This window comes from Lepus europaeus, chromosome 11, assembly GCF_033115175.1.
Source record: "Lepus europaeus isolate LE1 chromosome 11, mLepTim1.pri, whole genome shotgun sequence".
In the NCBI taxonomy this organism is placed as follows: Eukaryota; Metazoa; Chordata; class Mammalia; order Lagomorpha; family Leporidae; genus Lepus; species Lepus europaeus.
In genome coordinates this window covers 105,606,428-105,626,013 of record NC_084837.1, presented here as the reverse complement: position 1 = coordinate 105,626,013, position 19,586 = coordinate 105,606,428, and the positions used below count along the sequence as shown (strand labels likewise).

At 52.9% G+C, this 19,586-nt stretch overlaps 1 protein-coding gene across 2 annotated transcripts in view; it reads right to left on the bottom strand.

Moving 5' to 3' along the window:
* The window catches only part of ZNF592 (zinc finger protein 592), a 58,374-nt gene extending 39,179 nt beyond the window's left edge, over positions 1–19,195 (bottom strand). The window contains exons 1-2 of one of the 2 annotated variants that reach the window (XM_062206300.1): positions 19,142–19,195; positions 4,826–4,989 (exon numbers count right to left, since the gene is read on the bottom strand). The gene's annotated coding sequence lies outside the window, so the exon portion shown is untranslated. The remainder of the gene's footprint in view (positions 1–4,825; positions 4,990–19,141) is intronic. The other variant, XM_062206298.1, reaches the window with a different exon arrangement.
* Positions 19,196–19,586: the final 391 nt, after the last annotated feature.

The following is a 19,586-nucleotide window of genomic DNA, read 5'->3' as shown; positions in this document are numbered from 1 at the left end:
CAATGCAGTGGTGAAAGCAGAAGTCATACCACAGCCCTTCTCTCCTCAAAACTCAAGGTCAAGCCAAGCCTTTTCCCATGGCCTGCACAGGCCAAAGAGCTTGCCTCGTCTCCTGAGTCCCTGCTCTCACCCGGTGCACCCTGCCCCGCAGGCCTGCGTACCGTCTTCAAGTGCAGGGGCCCATGCACTTGGGCCATCCTCCACCGCTTTCCCAGCCTGGCGCCCACCTCTGCCTGCAGCCTATCTGCGCGCCCACTGCCCTGCATCCTACAGGTCTCTGGCCCATGTCACTTGGCAGGACCCTTCTGTGACCAGCCCATGGGAAGCCCCCCTCCCCTGCTTTGTCTTCACAGAGCTCCCCAGCACCTGACACACAGATCAGAGTGGTTCATTTCCTCACTGTCTGGTTATGTGCTCCGAAGTGCCTGCTGGAAGGTGATCCACTGTGAGAAAGGGGAAGAGTTTGCTAACTCAGCTGTCTAGACTGAGGCTGTCCAAAGACAGTCACAGATTCCCAAGCAGGTTTATTCCCAGTCAAGCATTTGGCAAATATGCAATGTCTTTTGTGCCTAGCATTTAGAACTTCAACGAGCCCTTGAGCCCTTCGGCAGGGATGGGAGCTCGTCAGTAGGAAGGACCTACTTATCTACAGCCCTTGTCTATGAATCCTGGACCCCTATCAGCATGACTAAATTAAATGTTTTATCAGCAGGGAGTGCCTGCTAGCCAATGTCCCCATTACAAGGTCGTCTGTCTTGATGGCATCAGTGTCACACTGATGGAAATGGGATGGCCAGCCCTGAGACCCACAGGAAGAGGAGGCCACAGGTGCTCTCGAGTCTTAGAAAGGAGGTGCAACCCTGCAAATGAACTGAAATCATTGCATGACACTTATTTTTAAGATTTATTTATTTATTTGAGAGGCAGAGTTACAGAGAGGGAGGAAGGGAAGGAGGGAGGGAGGGAAGGAAGGAAGAGAAGGAGAGAGAAGGAGAGAGAGGGAGAGAGAGGGGGAGAGAGAGAGAGAGAGGGAGAGAGAGGGAGGGAGAGAGAGAGAGCCATCTACTGGCTCACTCCCCAAATGGCCGCAACAGCCGGAGCTGGGCTGATTCGTAGCCAGGAGCCAGGAGCCTCTTCCAGGTCTCCCATGTGGGTGCAGGGGCCCATGTACTTGGGCCATCCTCCACTGCTTTCCCAGGCTATTAGCAGGGAGCTGGAGTGGAAGTGGAGCAGCTGGGACTCAAACTGGTGCCCATGTGGGATGCCGGCACTGCACCGCTGTGCCACAGTGCCAGTCCCTGAATGTTCTTTAAATGGGCAAACTGTATGACATGTGAATTACACCTCAGTGTAACCATTATGTTTCCTAAAAAGATACACAGAAAAGGGGCTGTCACTGGAGGGAGCTGCGATTTTGCAGGCACAGAGGCAAAGTGACACAGAGCTGAGAACCGGACGAAAGCTGACCCCTGACCCTGGACCCCCTCCCTTCCCTTGCTTGAGATAGATCGCTGCACGTTAGAGGGGAGCAATCCAAAGACCTGAGAGGAGAGCGGGCAGGAGCCCTCCTGTTCATACCAGTCTGGCTGAGTCCTTCCCACTGAATTGTGTAAAAGCATCACCTCACGCGCGCAGGCACTCAAGCCTCCACTCCCTGAGCAAAGGGCACCAGGAAAGCGCCCACTCTCTCTCCATCCCTGCAGCCCACGTAGCACGGATCTGAGGGTTCTACCAATCTCATCCAACAAGGCAAGCTACAGTCCCAAAGATTCCAAAACTGAGAGGAGCACACTGTTAATCTTGGGGTATCGCCACGGTTGTCTTAGGTCAGTGCAGGAGCTGAGGGGCCAAGGGGTTTGTCAACAGTCTCCCCCCAGTGCCCTGCTCTCATTGCCCCTCTCTTGCCCACCCCACCCCACCCACATGCAGACACACCCCAGCTTACCACTGGGTTACATCCCCTTAAGCCCACTGTAAAATGTAAACGTCCTAAAAGCAGAAAATGCACTGGATACACTTAGCCTACTGCCACAGCTGACAGCCCATTCCAGGACCCCCAGTGAAATTTAACCACCCCCACTGCAAGGTGGGGTCTCTGAGAGGCAAGCAGACCATGAGGCTACGCCCCCATGAACACACTCACAACTGCACGCGTGATTTCTGACAAGGAATGAGTTTGGCTCCATTCTTCCCCCTACAGGCTCACCTGGCCTCTGCCGCTTCAGCAGATGCAGCTCCTCGATGCTGGACTAGCCAGCCTCCAGAGCTGTGAGCCAAACAAGCGTCCATCGCTGAGAACCTCCCGTCTGTGGTACTGCGGGACAGCAGCACAAAGTGGACTGCCTGGCCCGCACTGACCAATGCGCCGCAGGGACGCTGCACACTGAGGACAGAGCTGCCGACCCTGCGACCCTGGGGCGGCCCAGGAGCCTCAGGCCCTGCTGCTGCCCAGCCTCAAGAGAGCCGTACCCTAGACAACAGATCCAAATTCAAACCCAAGGACAGTTTCTACTGAGTGCCTATCGCTTCCACACCACTGGACAGGCAAAAATCTTCAAAGCGCAGACCTGTCAGCTGGTCTGCTCTTCTTATCCTTATCTTCTCGCCCTGAGTCTGCTCCCTCGGGGCACATTTTTCTCTCACTTGCTCCTAGTGCTCTTCCTTATCCCCACCTGCTCCCTTGTCTCTCCTTCCCTCTCAGAGATCTGGGTGAGCTCGGCTGCCAAGGCAGTCGGCCCTCTGCAGGAAAGCAGGGGTCAGTCAACCCAGCCTGGCAGGCATCGTGGGGTGACCATGGGCGCCTCTGCACGTGTCCCTGGTGTTCCGAGGGGATGACGGAGATGTGTCCTAGGAGAAATCCCTATGTGCTTCTCCACCATCAGACAAGAAGGGCTATTAAGAGCCCTGACCCTTTAAGAAGCACTCTAAAATGTCTACAGATGAAATGGCATTTATGTTTGGGGATTGATTCAAAATAACACAGGCAAAAAAGAGCAGGAAGGGGGTATGTAAATGAAAGGAGACTGGCCAGGAATTGGTAACTGCTGAACACGCATGAGGAGCAAATGGAGGTTCATCACGGTATTTCTTCTGCTCTAACAGAAACCCAGAAATTCTCTAGTGGACTTCATAGGTTCCTACTGAACAGCCACCAAAGTGATACCCGTTAGGACGACTACTGTCTTTAAAAAGGAAAGAAGGGAGCAAAAAGCATTATCGAAATAAGAAACTGGAGTAATTGTGTACTGCTGGTGGCAATACAAAACAATGCAGCTACTCTGGAAAACAGCGTGGCAGGGGCCGGTGCAGTGGTGTAGAAGGTTAAGCCTCTACCTGCAGTGCCGACATCCCATATGGGCACTGGTTCAAGTCCCATCTGTTCCACTTTCAATCTAGCTCCCTGCTAATGTGCCTGGAAAAGCAGCGGAGGATGGTCCAAGTGCTTGGGCCCCTGCACCCACATGAGAGGCCCAGAGGAAGCTCCTGGCTTTGGCCTAGCCCAGCCCCAGCCCTTGCACCAGTGGATGGATGATCTCAATCTCTCTCTCTCTCCTTTCTGTATCTCTGCCTTTCAAATAAAAATTGGAAAACAGTATGGCAGCTCCTCAACAAATTAAACACAGAGGGGTAGGTGTTGCAGACAGTGGGCTAAGGCACCACCTGTGACGTCAGCATTCTGTATCAGAGCACTGGCTGGAGTCCTCACTGCTCTGCTTCTAAGCCAGTTCCCTGCTAAGTTCGTGGCCACCGCTCCCCACATGGAAGACCTGGGTGGAAGTCCAGGCTCCTGACTTCAGCCTGGCCCAGTCCTGGCTGTTGTGGCCACTCACTTGAGGAGTGAACCAACGGAAGGAACATCTCTTCCTCTGTCTCTTCCTCTCTGTCACTCTGCCTTTCAATTAAGTAAAATAAATCTTTCTTAAAAAATTAAACACAGGCCGGCACCGCGGCTCACTTGGCTAATCTTCTGCCTGCAGCGCCGGCACCCCGGGTTCTAGTTCCAGTTGGGGCACCAGATCCTGTCCCGGTTGCTCCTCTTCCAGTCCAGCTCTCTGCTGTGGCCCGGGAAGGCAGTGGAGGATGGCTCAAGTGCTTGGGCCCTGCACCTGCATGGGAGACCAGAAGGAAGCACCTGGCTCCTGGCTTCGGATCGGCGTAGTGCACTGGCCGTAGCGGCCATTTGGGAGGTGAACCAACGGAAAAAAGGAAGACCTTTCTCTCTGCCTCTCTCTCTCTCTCTCACTGTCTAACTCTGCCTTTCCAAAAAAAAAAAAAAAAAAATTAAACACAAGAGTACCCATTATGTCCAATAATTCCAATGCTGGGAATATAATCAAAAGAATTAAGACTAGAACATAGAGAAATGTGCACACCCATGCATGTGCAGCAATAACCACAACACCCAAAAGGAGGAAGAAACCCAAGTGTCCATCAGTGGATGAGTAGATAAATAGAATATTTTTCAGCCTTAAAACGAAAGAAATTCTGACCCATGCTACGCATGGATGAACACTGAAGACATTATGCTAAGTGAAATAAACTGTATACAAAGGGGCAAATGTTGAATGATTCCACCTGCACGGCATCACTAGAGTAGGCAAATTCCTAACAGACAGAAAGAAGAAGGGTGGCTGCAGGGTCTGGGGGCAGGGAGAGAGGCAGCTATTGTTCAGTGGGTAGAGTTTTAGTACCAGGTGTGCAGGGTGTGGAGATGGTGGTATGGACTCCATGCCACTGAACAGGATGTATGCTGAAAATGCTAAGTTTTGTGAAGTGTATTTCACCACCAACCCAACCCAACCCAACCCAAGGAACAGAAAAAGACCTCTGTATCCAAACTCTCAACTCTTGGAGGCCAGCTCAGGTCAGCCTGGACGTCGTACCTTCGTGAGGTTCTCAAAACAAGGGCGTGGTGAGCGTTGCTGGGGAAGCAGAGCTGCGGAGAAAGCAAAAACTACCTAGGCACATGGTCTAGTGTCCACACACCACCTAAGGGAAGAAAAAAACAGAATGCCTTTTTAATGAAGTTGCAGGTCAACATGAAAATAAGGAAAGACAGTCTTAAAAACTAAAGCCATACACAGCATGGGTGCAGCCCTGAGAGAAGCCTCTAGGCATAAATTCAAAGCAGATCCCAAATGAAGCCCCAGACAAACCCTCCCCAGCCCCAGCCCCGGCCCCAGCCCTGCTCCCTTCCTGTCTCAGAGCCCTGCCACTCCCTGGCTCATGACCGGGGCAGGATTCTTCACCTCCGGGCCTGTTTCTTCAGAGTAAAATGTGGCTATTACAGAGATTAAGTGAGTTAATATCTGTAAAGCTCTCCCAACGCCGCCTTTCACAATCCCGTCACGTGTTTGAAGTCCTCTGCCCATCCATCTCAGGGACCAGCCAGTCTCCCTCGCTGGTTTCAAGGCGCCCGCCAACTGCTGAGGGCAGCTTGGTGAGAGAAGGGCTGCAGCCCGGCCCAGCCTTCACACAGCTCCTCCTCCAGGGCTCAAGGTGCCACTGGGGCTGAGGAGCAGGGGGCTCGCGAGTGGGAAGAGGAGGGGAGGGGCAAGCAGAAGCAGTGACAAGGACGAGAGGAACTGGGGAGAGCTGGCAGACTCAGGTTTCACTGCTACTGCTCAGGGAGACTGGGTAGGTTCAGGCAGTGCTTGCCCCACAGCTGATGAGTTCTTACTTCTGCCCACTCTCCTGCTAGTCCCGCATTCCTTCACCTGACTGCATTTTCATCTGAACTCTGACGGACCAGCATTAGTGGGGATTCCAAACAGGAACAGAGACAGCATTAATGGAAAACTAGAAGTGAACAAAGGAAACCAATGATCCCAACTCCACAGAGGCGAACAGGGAAGCCTTCCCTGGGACTCCTCCTTCTCTTACTTGGACCTCGCTGTTTCAAACATCAACCAGCAGGCAGGCTCTGTACCGTATAAATGAGGATAAAAGTCAGAGTCGGGGTCAGGGGGTGCTGAGGCCTGCCATCCAGCAAGAACACACTCCAGGGTGCTCTGGTGAGTGTACCTGGTTATTTCTCCCAGTGAACCTCGGTTCCTCCAGGCGTGGGACCCTATGGGTTGCAGTAACACAGGTTGGTTGCAGAGGGGCGAACACACCTGAGCACTAGGCTTCACTGGCCCCGGCCAGGTCACTCTCATCACGTGCTCACGGGCACATCTCACGGCTGTACAGGAGCTGGACAGTTTCCGACTCATGAGTGAGCGGGACTAGTGCTCAGCATCCCCCCTGCTCCCAAGGACCAGGCTGGCCCTGATTCAGAGCTCCAACCTGGGCGGTCAGCTTTCACATTCCCATTTCCCAATACCCTCATCTTCCCAAGGAGCTGCTGTGTATGGCACAAATGTTCCTTCAATTTGGTATTGAGCCATTTACTACAGCCCTTGGCACAATTATGACACACCTTAGGGTGTTGCAAGAACGGGATTAGAAAACACTGTTCTAGATTATTCTAGATTAGAGGTTCCTCCAGCACCAGAAAGATGAAGGGCTCTCAGAGCCAGACAAATGGTAGGAAACCACTAAATGTAAGCTGCTTACTCTACAGGCAAGGCAACTGAGGCTGGGGGAAGTGAGGTGCTTAAATGAGGAAGACGCACATTCCCGCAATTCCGACCTCAGTCTTCCCACTCGGTTACCAGGCACTTCTCTGTCAGATGCAAAAGACAGGTCTACCCAAGCCTCAGATCACTGACTCTCAGTCCTGGGTGCACATTATCAACACCTGCGGAGCAATCCTAGCCTCAGCCTCAGCTCAGACCAGTGAAATCACATCCTGGGGGAGTCCCTCCCACCTTCCCAAGCAGCCCACCCTCCACCCCCCACTGCTCCTTGTTCTCCTCCAGCATCTTCTGCCTTAGTGGCTTCTCTCCATCCTCACTGCTCTTCCCTGTGGTACCCACACGGCACACTCTCTCCTCTGCTCAAACACTTCTCTGACTTCCCCACTTAAAATAGAAAATCTGCTTCCTCACCTGCCACCCCTTCATTTTTCTCCATATCACTTTCTGTATCTCTCATACTTTGCGTTTTCCTTGTTTATCGTCTATGAACCAACATGTACTAGAGTATGAGCTCAGGAGGGAAGGATTTTGTTTGTTTTGTTCCCAGCTCTATTCCCAGTGCCTAGAACAGTGCCTAGCACATAGCTGGCCCTTGAGGATTTATTCTAGGAATTAATGAACACACCAGAAACACGAATCTCAAACATGACTCACACTGGAAGATCACAGAGAATCCGATCACACCAAAACCACTTTCTACATCGATTTCATCTCAGCCAAAGCCTTTTTCTTTTTTCTTTTTCTTTTCTTTTCTTTTTTTTTTTTTTTTTTTTTTTTTTTTTTTTTTTTGACAGGCAGAGTAACAGTGAGAGAGAGAGAGACAGAGAAAAAGGTCTTCCTTTGCCATTGGTTCACCCTCCAATGGCAGCTGCGGCCAGCGCACCGCGCTGATCTGAAGCCAGGAGCCAGGTGCCTCTCCTGGTCTCCCATGGGGTGCAGGGCCCAAGCACTTGGGGCATCCTCCACTGCCTTCCCGGGCCAGAGCAGAGAGCTGGCCTGGAAAAGGGGCAACCGGGACAGAATCCGGCGCCCCGACCAGGACTAGAACCCAGTGTGCCGGCGCCGCAGGCAGAAGATTAGCCTATTGAGCTGCGGCGCCGGCCTGCCTTTTTCAAAATAGGCTAGAAGCCTAATGAAATAGAAACCATTGAAAAATAAGTTTTTCCAGTCAATGAATCCAATCCAAATGGGTTTGTAAGTCGAAGACAATGGAGACTGTGGAGACAGAAAATAAAGTTGAAAGAAAGTGATGGGACAAACAGATTTCAGATATCATCCTGGGTTATGCAGGCTCACAAGAAATCCAAGAGCAGGCGTGGCTGCACCCAGACAGGAAACGGTTTGCAGCAGCCCAGAGCAGACAGACGCCTTTCCTGGGTAACAGTCCGTGTCCCTGCCTGCACCACCACCCCGACCTGACACACACTGGCCACATGTCGAAGAGGACACCCTTTCTTCAGCTCCGTTTCAGATCCCACTTCCATAACTCAATGAAACCACTGGAAAGACTTGAAGCTTTTCCAAAGTGGGGTGCACTGAAAACCTGTGTCAAGGCAGTCACTCAGCAGCTGGGGAGTGTCCTGCCACCACCAAGTCCCACTGATGCCACCTGCTCCATTCCATGCCTGCCGAGCCTTTGGCTGTACTCTCTCCCTCGCCACCTTGGCCTCTCCCCACGCCACCCTCAGTCACCCTGCACGTCCAAGTCTGTCTGATCTTCCCTGAAACACCCTTCTCATCGGGTCACCATCTCTGCTCTGAAACCTAAAACCAACAGCCTACTCATCAGACCCCACCCTCAGGCCTGGCTTCCATGAACGTCCACTCCAGACCTAGCCCAGGGCTAGGATTGTGTATTCCAGCAGCTGCTCCTTCATCTGCCTCACAGAATCAAATCACTGTAAGAGATGAGATTGTGGAGGCTGGAACAGACTGGACCACGTCTCCCACCTCCAATCCCGTCATGAGCACCTTCACTCTCTTCCACACCGTCCACACTCATTCTCTCCAACCCCAGTTTCTACACTGCCCTTTCCCACCCCCTCTCTGGAAGCTGCACACACGTGAGCATGTACATCCATCCACTCAGTGACACTCTGTGGGTACCAGGGAGAACAGAACAGACTGGGTTCCTGCCCGGGTGGCACTGACAGTCCACTGGAGGGAGTCAGCTAGTCACAGAGCCTGTCTCAACTGGGCTTCCTCCCTGAAAGAATTGGGAATGAAGATATTCTCAATTCTGAAGCAAGGGAAACAGCAGCCAACGAACACCGGAAAGAGGTCTGGGCAAAGGGAAGAGCAGGTGGGTTGGTCTGAAGCAGCAGGGGAAGGGGTGGGTGAGCAGGTGAGCGAGGCCACTGCAGGGCTGTGGCTCTCACTCTGGGGTGGAAGGCAACAGGAGGTGATGATCTCTGAGAGTTTAAAGTTTTTTATTTATTTGAAAGGCAGAGAGACAGAGAAGGAGACACAGGAAGAAACATAGGCAGAGAGAGAGCTCTTTTACCCACCAGTTCAGTCCCCCCCCCCCAAATACCCACAACAGCCAGGAGCCAGGAACTCCATCTGGGACTCCCATGTGGGTAGCAGGACTCAGGACGTGGGCTATTACCTGCTGTCTCTCAGGGTGCACATTAGCAGGAAGAAGAAGCAGAAGCAGAGGCAAAGCAGGACTCGATGTCAGGCGCACCAATATGGCATATGGATCCCTCAAGTGGTATCTTACCTGCTGTGCCACAACACCCACCCCACTTCTATTTAAAATGATGTTTCCCTGGGTAAGCACTTGGCATAGGAGTTAAGACACCCACTTCCCATATCGCTTCAGTTCCCAGCTCTGGCTCCTGACTCCAGCTTCCTGCTAACGCAGACCCTAGGAGGCAGCACAGATGACTCGAGACACTGGGTTCTGGTTACCCACAGGAGACCTGCGTTAAGTTCCAGGCTCCCAGCTTTGACCTGGTCCAGCTCTGGCTGTTGTGGGCATTTGAGGAATGAACAAACAAATGGGGGCTCTTTCACCCTCTCTGATTCTCTTTCTGCCCTTCAAATGAATAATTAAGATATTATTAAAATGATCTTTCCCCACTGACTATACATCTCTGCCATTTATGATTAAGAACAATTGAGGGATCTCCTTTTCTTGTGAACATCCCCAAATTTTCTAAACTGAGCATATGTTATTTCTTAAATGAGGGGGAAAATGATCTGTCCAACTCTTAAAGCTCAAATTCTACCTCAGCGGGGCTGGCACTATGGTGTAGTGGGTAACGCCACCACCTGCAGTGTCGGCATCCCACACGTGCCTCTGTTCAAGACCCAGCTGCTCCACTTCCGGTCCAGCTCACTGCTGTGGCCTGGGAAAGCAGTAGAAGATGGCCCAAGTCCTTAGACCCCTGAACCTGTGTGGGAGGCCTGGAAGAAGCGCCTGGCTCCTCGTTTTTGATCAACCCAGCTCCAGCCATTGTGGCCATTTGGAAAGTGAACCAGTAGGCGCAAGAGCTCTCTTTCTCTGTCTGTCTTTCTCTAACTCTGCCTTTCAAATAAATAAATAAATCTAAAAAAAAAAAAAATTTTTTACCGCAGCCCCGAAGCCCCTCCCCCCACATTCGCCAGGGCTGCACCTCACAACCCAGCCAGCAGGCCACCAGGACGGATAAAGCCAGCAAGAAGTAGCTCAGCTGCCCCGGCCGCAACAACAGACACTCAGGGAGCCCTCTCGCTGCCCTCACTCCTTGAGGGCCTGTTGCTTAGCATGTCCCTTCGGGTGCTCTTCCCCTCAGGGCCTGTGTAGGTCCCAGTCTTACTCTCAGTTGGCTTAATTAATTCCTGGTAATTAAAGCTACTGTTTGGTGATGAACTACTAAGAGTATGACCTCTCCCAGGGGTGTAAATATTTTAAAAGAGGACTCTAAGATCCAAGTGCAGACGCCTTCAGACGGTGGAATGACAGGCACTAGGGTTCATACTGCATGAATGGGGGCTCTCTGCTCCTAAAGGGGGCAGGTGTCTCAGGAGACAAGCAAAACACTCAGAGGTGAGAAGATGCCACCGCCCCTCCCCCACATGCCCATGCCACCCATTCTGGGAACTAGAGAATGCTCCCCATGGAATGCCACCTTACAGGGTGACCTGAGCAACAGTAACCACCAACCCTAAAAGAAAGACTCCTGAAGACACTTCTGGTCTGGCAGCAATTGTTCTCCAGCTGCTTGCAGCAAGAAGACTCCTAGAGGGCAAAAGTCATCTCACATGCTTCTCTCATGCTCCAGAGCTCTGGGCCCAGCCCAGCAGCCCTTGCACCTGCACCTGCACCTGCACCTGCACCTGCGGATGTTGGAGCAAGCAGGGCTCTGCTGCAGAAAGGCCTTGTGGGACTGTAAAGAAAACACTCACTAAGGGTAACGGTGGTACTGGCCACACATCCACTATTTTTAAGGCCTAATGAAGTGCTAGACAGTGAAGCAGCCTTTACAACCTTGACCAGTTCAGTTCTGGTCTGGAAAGGTGAGAGCAGCCCTTCCCCACCCAGAACAGAGTACAGCCGGGCCAAGCCCAAGAGAGTCTACACAGCTGCTCAGTGCCCAGCCCTGGGCTCCCTTCTCTGAAAAACGCAAAAACGGCCACAGACATGTCTTCAGTCCCCGCTGGCCCCATGCTACCTCGTGGCCATGCTGGACACCTGCCTCCAGAACCTGTCCCTGTGGCCCCACTCTGCCCTTCGCCTTGCTAAAGAGACACCTTCAACTTTCGAACCGAATTGGCAGAAGGCATGGAATGTTGTAAACCACAGCAAATCAAGGGAGTAAGAGTGGAGCCAGAGTCCACGCCACTGGTTTACACTCAGCTCCAGCCTGCCAAGGCCAGTGTGGGTAAAATGTTCCAATATCCAGTACTGGATGTGAGCAAGGAGCAGTCCTCGCCTCACCCCCAGGACTGGCTGAGCCCCACGAGAGGGGCAACCTCAGCAGGGCACGTGAGGCCCACAGGGGAACTCTACAGGCCCTTCCTGTGCCTCAGACCCAAGCCTCCAGCACCCAGTGTCAGCATGTGGGTCACACCAGAGAGCAAGCGACTTCTTCAGAGGCACCTGACTAACAGAGAAAGAAAATACACAAGCCAAGCTAAAAAGGCAGTTTACTGCTTGTCTCCAAAATGCAAACTGGTTCACTGGTTGGTTTGTAAAGAAGGAATGTAACCCTGTATAAAAATTCAAGTGGTAGGAAGAAAATATAAAGTATACACCAGCCCCTTTCACCACACAACAGCAAAGACCTTGCATTAGGCCCTTCTGAGTCAGACCCCGCTGCAGTAGGTCTCGAGTTCTCTGGACGAACTGTGCAGCTGTTTGCAGAAGAACCTCAAAACCACCTCTGGGCCACTTCAAAAGTTTCAGTTAAAAATTTTTTCAAATGTTCAAAAAAAAAAGTTGTAGATTTCAGGATCTCCCAGTGGTCCCAATAACCTGGCGCCCTCCAGACAGACATAAACTGAAGCCCCACAGACCCCAGGCCAGCACACGCTGATCAGAGACCGGGAGTTAATGTGGCCAGCAGACACTCCTTTCCCTCACTCAATCCTGCAGCAGTCTCTCCATGCCAGCCACACCTGCAGCAGCACACCCCGCACATCCCCGGGCGCGGAGAGGAAGGGGCTGCTCGCACCTCTCAGCGCATCACCTTCAGAACCTGCCTGCAGTGACGAGGCAGGGACTAAGGAAATTCACACAGGGAGCGGACGTCAGCCTGTAAGTGCGGTCAGCCAAGGAAAGGCTCTGGCGACACCGAATGTGAAGGGTGTTCCTTAACTCCTCTCCTGGAAGGGGCCGGCTGTGTCATTTCTACGCACACATGCACGCACTGCAAATGCCTGGCTGAAACAGTGCTTCGGTCCTCTGAAAAGCCTCCAAATGTTTAGCTAATGGATATCTCAGCCTACACCCCTAGAGGAAGTGAAGGCAAGCACGGGACAGATGGAAACAGACAGACCGCGCAGGTGCATCTGATTGCTTCAACTCAGCCATCCACAACTCTCTCCTACCCAGAATGCTCCTATTTTTTTAAGAACAGAAGAAGTCACCCCATGGGAGACCAGGAGAAGCACCTGGCTCCTGCCTTCAGATCAGTGCGGTGCGCCAGCTGCAGCGCGCCGGCCATGGCAGCCATTGGAGGGTGAACCAACGGCAAAAGGAAGACCTTTCTCTCTCTCTCTCTCTCACTGTCCACTCTGCCTGTCAAAAAAAAAAAAAAAAGAACAGAAGAAGTAAAAAACTCACATACAGAAACGACCTAATACAAACACCAAAACAGTAGTTCTAGGTTATAAGATTTACTGGTGAGTTGTACTTCCTGGGTATGCCTATGTGTAGACTCTAAGTTTTTTCTGTTTTGCTTTTTTTCAGATTTATTTTTATTTATTTGAAATAGAGTTACAGAAAGAGGTAGAGACATAGAGAGAAAGGTCTTCCATCCACTGGTTCACTCCCCAAATGGCTCCAACAGCTGGAGCTGCACCGATCTAAAGCCAGAAGCCAGGAGCCAGGGACTTCTTCCGGGTCTCCCATGTGGGTCCAGGGGCCCAAGGACTTGAGCCATCTCCTGCTGTTTCCCCAGGTGCATTAGCAGGGAGCCGGATCTGAAGTGGAGCAGCCAGGACTCGAACAGGTGCCCATACAGGATGCTGGTGCTGCAGGCCGGGGCTTTAGCCTGCTGTGCCACAGCGCCAGCCCCGACCCTAAGTTTTCTACCTCTGTATGTATTTCTTGTGAAATTACTCCTAGAATTTTAATTTTTTAAAGATTTATCTGTTTGAAAGGCAGAGTGCCAGAAAAAAGAGAGCTCTTCCACTTGCTCGTTCATGCCCCAAATGACTACGACAGCAGTAGTAGGCCAGGCTAAAGCCAGGAGCCAGGAACCACATCCTGGCTCCCACAAGGATAGCAGGAACCAAGCATTTGGGCTATCTTCTTACCTTCTCTGGCACAGCAGCAGGAAGCTGAACTGGGAAGTGGAGAAGCTGGGGCCCCAACTGGCACTCCAATACAGGAAGTGGGTGTTAACCCACTGTGCCATAATTTAAGAACCCTAGAGTTTTGGGGCTGGCACTGTGGCATAGCAATAAAGCTACCACCTGCAATGCCAGCATCCCATATAGGCACCGGTTCATGTCCTGGCTGCTTCCTTTCTGATCCAGCTCCCTGCTGACGGTCTGGGAAAAGCAGCAGAAGATGGCCCAAGTGCCTGGCTCCTGCCACACACATGGGAGACCTGGATAAACTCCTGGCTTCTGGTTTCGACCTGGCCCAGCCCTAGCCATTGCAACCATCTGGGGAGTGAATCAGTGGACAGAAGATCATTCCCCTTCTCTCTGTGTAACTCTGACTTTCAAATGAATAAATACATCTTTTTTTAAAAGAAAAATAATAGAATAAAAACTGTAGTTTTTACAGAAAGACAATTAACCTCCAATCTAGATTAGTCTATTTGCATTTATTTTTCACTGTAGAAAGATACAGATTCAAAACTCCAGCGGGTTTACCATTCTTCCCAATGCTACAGAAGCAGGAAGAAGCACAGGAGGCAGCGCTGTGGTACAGCAGGTAAAGCCAGCACCTGGGGCACCCACACCCCATGTCAGGGGCCAGTTCAAGTCTCAGCTACTCTGCTTCCCATCAGCTTCCTGTTTCTGTGCTTGAGAAAGTGGCAGAAGATGGCCCACAAGCTGGATGGAGTTCCTGGCTCCTGGTTTCAGCCTGGCCCAACCTGGTTGTTATGAGCATTCAGGGATTGAACCAGCTGATAAGCTACAGCTTTCTCTGTCTCTCTCTGTCTCTCTGTCTCTCTCTGTCTCTCTCCGTCTCTCTGTCTCTCTGTCTCTCTGTCTCTCTCTCTCTCACACACACACACACACATCTTACATTTAAAAAGAAAGAAAGAAAGATAGGATGAAGCTCTAATCTCATGGGGATCCCAATCCAGTAAGAAAGTTCACCACGCAGGCAGGCGTTCTGGCACCGTGTTAGGCACACACACACTGGCCCCGTGCGATGTCAGCATGGGCATCCCTATCAGAGTGCCAATCCAAGTCCAGGTTACTCCACTTCTGATCCAGCTCCCTGATAATTGGCCTAAGACACAGAAGATGATGCTCAGGTCCCTGCCTCCCATCTTGGAGACTGGTATGGAGTCGTCTCTGGCTCCCAGCTTCTGTCTAGCCCAACCCTGGTCATTGCAGCTATTTGGGGAGTGAACCAGTAGATGGTGTGTGTGTGTGAGACTCTGTCTTTCAAATAAATAATAAATCTTTTTTAAAAAGATAAAGAAAGCTTGTCATTACCTACTGAGTCTAGGGAAGGGATCATTATTATACACCTTTTTTTTTTTTTTAAAGATTTATTTTATCTATTTGAAAGAGTTACAGAGAGAAGTAGAGACAGAGAGAATCTTCCATCCACTGCTCCACTCCACAAATGGCCAGAACTTGGACAATCTGATGTCAGGAGCCTAGAGATTCTTCTAGGTCTCCCACATAGGTGCAGGAGTCCAAACATTTGGACCATCTTCTGCTGCTTTCCCAGGCACATCAGCAGGGAGCTGGATTGGAACTGGAGCAGGCAGGACTTGACCCAGTGCCCATATGGGATGTAGATCCAGGTTTTAACTTGCCACGCCACAGGGCTAGCCCCATTATATTCTTTTAAGACTTACTGATTTACTTATTTGAAAGGCATAGGATCAGAAAGAGAGAGAGGAAGAGACAGAGAGAGATTTTCCATCTGTTGGTTCACTCCCCAAATGGCCACAAAAGCCATACGTGGGCCAGGCCAAAACCAGGAGCCAGGAACTCCATCCAGGTCTCCCACGTGGGTGGCAGAGACCTAAGCGCTGGAGCCATCTTCTGATACCTTCCCAGGTGCATTAGCAGGGAAGAGGAGCAGCCCAGACTTCTACTGGCACTCTGATATGTGATGCTGGCATCGTGAGTAGTGGCTTAATCCACTGTAGCACAACACAGGCCACAACTTCCGTCTCCAATGTGTAGGGAATGCAAAGCTTCTAAACCAATCTCTCCTTCGAGTGCAGCGCGAAAGCTCCCTAGGAGCTCCCAGAGTTCAGAGACCACTGTTTAGCCACAGAACCAACCACACCTCTCAGAATCTGCATACCTTCTCCATTAACCCAATTCTAGGGAAACCCCTTTTCTGATATTTTATTTCTCAAAAAAGATACTCTTTCTTAAGTTTCATAAACACGGGATCCCATCCAAATGATATAGAATTACTCATTCCATCAATTAGTAATCATTGTTGACTACACTGAGCAGTGTTTGAGGAAAGATGATGTTAACAGAAAGGGTTGGTTTTCAGGGAGCCTGAGAAAAACAAACAGCAGTTGAGGCCAGAGTCAGGGAGTCTCAACCCTTGGCTAAGGGGGCGGCAGCAATGGCCAAACTGAAACATCTGTCATTCTGCAGTTTCAGTCCTCACGGTCAGCTAATACCCTCATTTATTCATCAGTCTCTTCCAAGTCTGGTTGGTGAGTCAGCCTCCCTGGAGCCAATCAGGTCGCAGTACCCTGCAAAACTGAACTTCTGGTCTCCGCCGCCCCGCCCACTCTAACCGCAACACTCACCTCGGGATGCATCTAACTGATCGAACACTCTCTGGTAGCTCTGGCTTACAGAACAAAATTTAAACTCCTTGGCCTATCTTTCACAGCCACAACCCAGCTTTCCAGTCTCTCCCAGACAACAAGAGCTCTGCAGCTCTGTGTGTTCACATCACGGCTCTCTACCCAGGCTGTCCTGTGCCCAATCTTACCTACCTGCAAAACTCCTACTCTCCCTCCAAAGCCCAGCTCCAAAGCCACCTCCTCACAGAAGCCTTCTCCACACACTCAGACGTTGAGTTCCTGATGCTCCCAGCCGCTCTTCAGCCATAAATACACTGGGAATTTAAGTATACATTGTAGCTCATTCTTTAAAATACTCTAGTGGATACTCCGAGCTCCTGGAGGGAAGGAACTCACTTTGTATCCACAAGTGTCAGGCATGAAAAGGGAACTCCCAGCCCAATGACAGATCATATGGAACAGGCCATTAAATGAAAAGAAAAATCACACAAAATTCAAGAATTACATTATATACTTAATTGCATCCAAAATGACAACATGGCTGAGGGGCAACGAATTTTTTAATTAAATAATAATAGCAACTAACTGTTCAACTGTTAGGCTGTTTACATGACTGAATTTGATCTGTACAACCCTATGAAGTAGGCCCCTTTATCTGCATTTAAGATGAGGAGACCCGTGCACCAGCGAGGTTGGGTAACTTAAGATCACTGAGCTAACAAGCGGCAGAAGTGGAATCAGGCTGACCTGGGTTTGAATCCAGACCATGTGACAAACGTGACTCTGGATAAGTCACCCATCCCCTCTGGGCCTATTTCCTTGTAAAATGGGTTTGATAAGCAGGATGTGAGGATTAAGTTAAACAGATGCAGGCAAAAGTGCTTAAAATTGGTTTTGTCACCTGGCAGGCACTTCATAAATACAAATTCATTGTCCAGTCCCTTCCTAAAAGCCACGTGAAGCAGAGGAAAAGATTCTCCCCTAAACCACTAGAGGCTTTTCCAAATCCATCAGGCAGCTAAGGACACTCCATACAGAAACCCTCAACTCACCAGCTTATCTCAAAATCCATTCCCAACACAGGGGCCAGAGACCTTTTAAAATGCAAATATGTCACTCCCAGTAAACCTTTTAAAGGCTCCTAATCACCGTGGAGACACAACCTAAAGCAAGGAGCACAGGAGTTGGTGCCCTCGGCGGCTGAGATCCGACCCGGCCAGCTCTCCAGTCTCTCCCCACTCCCTTTCCCCTCCAGCCCAGCCGGCCTCCTTTCACTTCCTCCAACCTGCCAAGCTCTGCTCTGCTCCACACATGGTTAACTCTCAACCCCGCTCAGGGTCAAGGCCTCAACGTCACTTCCTCAGGGAAGCCTGCCCTGAGCCCCCAACTCCACTCAATCTCTCATCCCTCCCTCCACCTCTTTCCTTGTGCAGTTATTTACCACTTCCTTCTAAGTTTTATTACCAAAGACACCTTGGTCAAGTCAACCCCCGCCTGACAACTCAGGTTCCCCTTCCCTGTTTTCCTTTTTGTCCTGAGCACTGAGCACTTTGCAACAGACTACATTTCTTTATTACATATTTTGCTTATTGCCTTCCCTCCCCCACACACTAGAATGAAAGCTGCAGGGGGGCAGTTTTTTTTAATTTTTTTTTTTTTTTGCTGGCTGTGTTTGCTGCAAGCAGAACAATGCCTGGTACATATTTGTTAACAAATATTTGGTGCTCATCATTCCTTATTCCTGGACTTTCCCACCAGGCCACAAACAAAACACACGGTGTCCTGGTTGACCAGTGTGCTTGCCAACATCTAACTCCCTTGCCCCACACCATGATATGTGCTTAAAAAAAAAAAAAAAAAAAAAATCACCCAATGACTCAAAGCCACAACTAGTGGGAAAACTGGAAAGTGGTCAAAATGCGTGCACCAGCACTCTGCTTCCTCCTCGCTCTCCACCGTGAAGTGCACCAGTGGGGCTAGGGAACAGACCCCTGAAATCCCACCCAGCGGGCGCCTGTCATCCCAACGACGGGCCCTACCCCAACACAGGGCTGGATTCAGCAAGCGGGCAAAGCCCAGGCCAAACACCTTTTACCGCCACCACCCCCAGGTCCCGTCCTCCCGCGGCCAGTCCCTTCTAGCCTAGCCCCGGAGGCCGAGCATGCTGCCCCGGGTGGGCCTGTGGGCTTATCGCAAGCCAAGACTTTCAATGCCACCTCTGGCCTACAAAAAAAAAAAAAGCTAAAATCTTAACAGCTCCGGCCAGCCCGGGGCTCCCAGGCGCAGGCACACCTCGGGTCACGCGGACCCCTCCCCCTCACGGCGCTGGTCCCGGGCCAGGAGGCCATCTGTCCGGCCAGGCGCTCCCCCGGCCCCGGCCACACGCGCTCTCCACCCTGGCCAGCAGGCCCGGCCACCCCCGGGCGCCCCAACTCCGGAGAGCGACGCTGGGCGCGCGGGCGAGCAGGCGTCCCCGGGGCCAGAACTCGGGCGCAGGGAGCGGTCGGCGGAGGCACGCCCGGGAGGCTCGCTCCCTGCCCGCGGCGCCCGCTCCCCGACGGCGCGGCCTCTCGGGGCGGCCGCGCTGACAGGGCGCCCGGCGGGGCACGGCGGCACCGTTATCCGCGCCGGGGCGGGGGGCCGCGGCGGGCGCCCGTCCCGCGCGGGAGCACAGCGGCGCGCCCGGCCGACCGGGAGAGGCGGGTCGCGGCGGCCGGGGGCGGAGTGGGGTGGCGGCCGTGGCCCGCCAGGCGGCGGTCGGGGGAAGTGGCTGCCGCCCGGGGCGGCGGGCAGGTCCGCCAGGCTCGCAGGGCCGGGCCGCGGCGCGGGCGTGGGCTCGGCCACGGGCGGCTCTCGGCCCCGGCCCGGCGAGGGCCGCCCCGGCGACGGCCTCGGCCCGCCGCCCCACCCGACCCGGCCGCGGGGGGCGCTTACCTGGCGGCGGCGGCGGCGGCGGCGGCGGCTGCAGGCCCCGGGCTCGGCCGCGCGCGTCCCCGGCGCCGGCTGCGGGAGCCACAACATGGCGACGGCGGTGGCGGGCGGGGCTGCGGCTCCGGGGGCGGAGCGGGGGCGGGAGCCGGCCTGGCGGCGGGACCCGGCTGGGGCGGCGGGCGGCGTGGGGGGCGGGGAGGGAGGCGGCGGGCGGAAGGCGGCTCGGACCTGGGCACGGGCCCAGGGCGGTGCGGCGGAGGGGCTGCCGGGCCTGGGCCTGGCCGCCCGGGGCGGGCTGCGCGGCGCGGGTCTGACAGCGGCGGGGCTGGGACCCCGACCCCGCGGCCGCTGCCAGAGACCCGGCGCGGCGGGCTCCGGGCGCCCCGCGGCGCGCCTCAGGGCCGAGGCCTCGGGTAGGGCTGAGATTGCCCGCCAGAGGGGCGCGATC